This window comes from Lolium rigidum, chromosome 2 (genome assembly GCF_022539505.1).
Source record: "Lolium rigidum isolate FL_2022 chromosome 2, APGP_CSIRO_Lrig_0.1, whole genome shotgun sequence".
Classification (NCBI taxonomy): Eukaryota; Viridiplantae; Streptophyta; class Magnoliopsida; order Poales; family Poaceae; genus Lolium; species Lolium rigidum.
Window position 1 is genome coordinate 126,377,905 of NC_061509.1, and position 5,000 is coordinate 126,382,904.

Below are 5,000 nucleotides of genomic sequence, written 5' to 3' on the forward strand. Positions count from 1 at the left end.
AGGTGGAGTCTCACAACAAGACCGTTCCCAATGCAAGAGAAAGTTTAATGGGAGCCACCCAACTAAGCATTAATGCAAAAAAAGGGGAAATGCTTAGAACAGCTTAAGATTCCTTCCTCTGTTCTCTCTATGAACGAGGCAGAAGCAAATAACTGACAGAGGGCAGCTTCTTTGTTGGTCGGCAACGAATGATACGATGGGCCATTCCACTGTTTACTAGGGCTTGACAGGCATTAACACGATGAGTCAAGTCTATGCTCACTAGAGTACTCCATTGCGACATGCGTTCTGTAGCGGACTACGAGGAAATTTAGTTTTACTTACCATTTTTATATGCCGAAGTACCATTGGTAAAAAACTTTCCTCCTTTTACATCTGCCGTGCCGCGTGCAAATGGTCGCGCGCGGGTAAAAGAAATCTCCTCCTTTTAAATCTGTCGTGCCGCGTGCAAATGGTCAAACACTCCGAAAATTGGTAGTAACTTTTAACGTTTTTTATGTTCGCACTTACCAGTTTTCAAAAAATCTAAAATAAAACCATGCATGGGCCTAGATAGTGTTATACTCCTATATAATATTTTGTGTGCCTGTGAAGTTTCATCCGAAAATATGATAATAGACGACCTACACAAAAAAAAATGATTCTAAAGTTATGAATAGTATAGGACACTAAATATTCACTTATGTATTCTCTTTTATTTGCATGAGCCAAAGTTCATGGAACCCTCATGTGTGGTTTTCGTAATATATTCCTTAAAAGTAATTAATGTAAGCTTCCAAAAAATAGATATGAATATATTCCAAAAAATGTGAACCTCCAAAATAAGTTAATCTCCAAAAATGAAGCAAACTTGCACATAAAATTAAGTGAACTTGGAAAAAATCTAATGAAGTTCCAAAAAAATAGTGAACTTCCAAAAATTGATGTTTAACTTTTCAAAAAAATGAACTTCCAAAAAAATAGTGAATTTTCAAAAATGTAGTGAACTTCGAACAAATGAAGTTAACTTCCCAAAAAATTGAGAGAACTTCCAAAAAATTGAAGTGAACTTCCAAAAATATTACTCCCTCCGATTCATATTAATTGACTTCAATATGGATGTATCTAGAACTAAAATGTGTCTAGATACATCCATATTAGAGTCAATTAATATGAACCGGAGGGAGTAAGTTAACTTCAAAAAAGAAAAAGTGAACTTCCAAAAAAAGTGAACTTCGAAAACGTGGATAGCGCAATCAGAAAATGAAAAGTGAAATTCAGAAAAAATGAAGTGAACTTTCAAAATAGTGAAGTGAACTTCCCAAAAATGAAGGGAAATTTCAAAAAAATAAAGTGAACTTCCTAAAAAATGGAATGAATTAACTTGCAGAAAGTTGGTGTGTCGGGTTGACGGAAGGTGTGGTGGAACGGAGAGAGTTGAGGTGGTGTGGGGTCTCCATGCATGGAATGTGTGGCATGGTGTATGGGGTTGGCGGGTGAGGTGTGTGGTGGGATTTAATTTGTGTCGGTGGGTGGGGTCCAACTATACCGGAATCTGCAAAACATGTACGTGGTCCACGAAAGGTAGGTTGGGTGGGGTTAGCGGGAGATATATGGGATGTGTGGTGGTCGGCGGGAGGTAGGGTGGGGTTAATGGAAGGTGGGATGGTTGGGGTCGACGGGGTGGCCGTTGTAGGGTGTGTGGGGTCTACGGTAGGTGGGTGGTCTAGGGTCGGTGGAAGGTCGAATGGTGTCACCGGGAGGTGGGCGGGTCGGTGTGCGAGGAAGGGTTTGTGGTGGGTTTAGCGAAATGTGGTGTTGGGGTTGGGTTAGCACAAGAGGTACGTACGTGGGCCGGGGTGGGTCGTGGCGGGAGGCGTGGTAGGGTACATGTGGGGTCGGAATGCAGTAGTGGGGTGTGTGGGTCGGTAGAAAGCAGGGTGGGTGAGGTTGGCAGGAGGCAGGCTGCGGTGGGTACGGGGTATGGATGAGGATAGTTATTTATTACTGGCGAAGGTGGGTTTAATTATCAGTTGAGTGGGTGAGTCAGGTTTAGAATGTCTTTAATTAGCGAGGGGTTTGTATAATTAATAGCTATTATACAACCTCTTAATTAAGGGGTTGTAGTATAGTCCCACCGTATATAGAGAGATAATTAATATCTATTATATAACCTCTTGGTTTATTATTAGGGTTTAGGGTTAGGGTTTTATGGTTTAGGGTTAGGGCTTAGGGTTTAGAGAGGATCATTTTTGCATATCGAACGGTCATACGCACACACGTGCGTGGATGTTATTCATTTAGGAGGAAAGAAATATTTACTTTTAGCATCGTGTTGCTATTTAAGGATTTGAACGAGTGTTTGATTTTCTTGTTTGATACCATGTGGAATTGTTATTGCATGGCATGATCTAGATGGTATGTAAGATTCAACGAACATATCAATATGTGATTGGAAGAAACAATGAACTTTATATATTAATGCAACGTAAATTTACAAAATTAATAGGTCACCCTGCTAGTCGAAATCTTGTATAAAACATGGGTAAGTAGTCACGGGTCGGTGGAAGGTCGAATGGGTGTCAGCGGGAGGTGGGTTGGGTCGGTGGGAGGAAGGGTTTGTGGTGGGTTTAGCGGAATGTGGTGTTGGGGTTGGGTTAGCACAAGAGGTATGTGCACGTGGGTCGAGGTAGGGTCGGTGGGAGGCGTGGTAGGGTACGTGTGGGGTCGGAATGTGGTGGGGGTTGTGGGGGTCGACAGAAAGCGGGATGGGTGAGGTTGGCAGGAGGCAGACTACGGTTGATATGATGTGGGGTATATGTAGGATGAGTGTAGTTTAGTATTGGCGGAGGTGGCTTTATCAGTTGATGAGTGGGTGTGAGTCGGGTTTAGAATGTCTTTAGCGAGGGGTTTGTAGAATTAATAGATGTTATACATCCTCTTAGGGGGTTGTAGTATATAGTCCCACTATATATAGAGACAGAATTAATATCTATTATATATAACCTCTTGGTTTATTATTAGGGTTTAGGGTTAGGGTTAACTAGGGTATATGATTTAGGGTTAGGGTTTAGGGAGGATGATTTTTTACATATCGCAACGTCATACACACATGCGTGGATGATATTATTTTAGGGAGGAAAGAAATATTTACTTTTAATTAGTATCGTGTTGCTAAGGATTTGAACCAGTGTTTGGCTTTCAAGTCTCATACCACATGGAATTGTTATTGCATGCATGATCTAGATGGTATGTAAGATTCAACCAACATATCAATATGTGAGTGGAAGAATCAAGGAAAATTTTATATATTAATAATGCAACGTAAATTTACCAAATAGGCCACACCGCTTGTCAGAATCTTGTATAAAATTGGGTAGTCTGGGGTCGGTGGAAGGTCGAATGGTGTCAGTGCGAGGTGGGCGGGGCGGTGGGAGGAAGGGTTTGTGGTGGGTTTTGGTGGAATGTGGTGTTGGGGTTGGGGTTAGCACAAGAGGTCCGTGTGTCGGGGTGGGGTCGGCGAGAGGCGTGTGGTAGGGTATGTGTAGGGTCATAATGCAGTGGGGGTGTGTGGCGGAAAGCGGAGTGGGTGAGGTTAGCAGGAGGGTAGGCTGTGGTGGGTGCGGGGAATGTAGGTTGAGGGTAGTTTAGTATTGGCGGAGGTGGGTTTATAGGTTGAGTGGGTGAGTCGGGTTTAGAATGTATTTAGCGAGGGGTTTGTAGAATTAAAGCTATTATACAACCCCTTAGGGGTTGTAGTATAGTCCCACTATACATAGAGAGAGAGAATTAATATCTATTATATAGCCTCTTGGTTTGTTATTAGGGTTTAGGGTTAGGGTTAACTAGGGTTTATGGTTATGGGTTAGGGTTTAGGGAGGATAATTTTTACATATCGCAACGTTATACAAACGTGCGTGGATGATATTCTTTTAGGGAGGAAATAAATATTTACTTTTACTATCGTGTTGGTAACGATTTGAACCAGTGTTTGATTTTCAAGTCTGATACCACGTGGAATTGTTATTGCATGCATGATCTAGATGGTATGTAAGATTCAACCAACATATCAATATGTGAGTGGAATAAATAAGGAAATTTTATATATTAAAGCAACGTAAATTTACTGAACATGGCACACCGCTAGTCGGAAACCTGGGTTGTATGTGCATATCTCTATGCACAAGGCCAAAACAATAACATACATAGGGCGACTTCTTTGTGGTGGCAACAGATGATACGACGGGCCATTCAACTGTTCACTTGGGCGTGATAGGCATTAACCAGACAAGTCAAGTCTATACTCACTAGAGTACTCCATTGCGACTTCCGTTCTGTGTAGGGGACTAGGAGGAAAATTTACTTACCATTTGTATATGTTGTAGTACCATTGGTAAAAAAATCTCCTCCTTTGTACATCTGCCGTGCCGCGTGCAAATGGTCAAACACTCCGCTATTCGAAAAAAAATCTGACATCCTCCACTTATAACTTTCACTCGTACGCTACAGCTCGGGCTGCCCGGTCAATATTCAAAAAAAAGGTAGGTCCAGCCGGAGATGGGGGACGACAGCCCCAGCCGGAAATCCGCCATGGAGGACAAGGCTGACGCCATCCCGAACGAACTTCTTGGGCTCGTGTTCATGCGCCTCACCAAGCCTGTGGACCTAGTCCCCGCCGTTGTGACCTGCTGGCGCTAGCGCCACATCATCGTGGCCGAGAGCTTCAGTGTCCTCTGCGCTCTCCACGGCGCGCTGTCCACCAAAGTCGCCGGCAGCTACCTCGTCGACGAGCGCTCACACGGCTGGCGTATGCCTGGCCGTCATCCCATCTGCTTTCCCTCTGCCCGACCACCTTGGAGGGGGCCACCAAAAGGAATCTGGCGCTCGACTTCCTCCCTCAGACGAAAGACGGCGAGCTCATATGGGAGCTCGCTGACGTTCGGGGCGGCCTCCTACTCCTTCTGGACTTCAACCACGCCGAAGATGGATGGTCGTGGGTGAAGCTATCATGTGCCATCGTC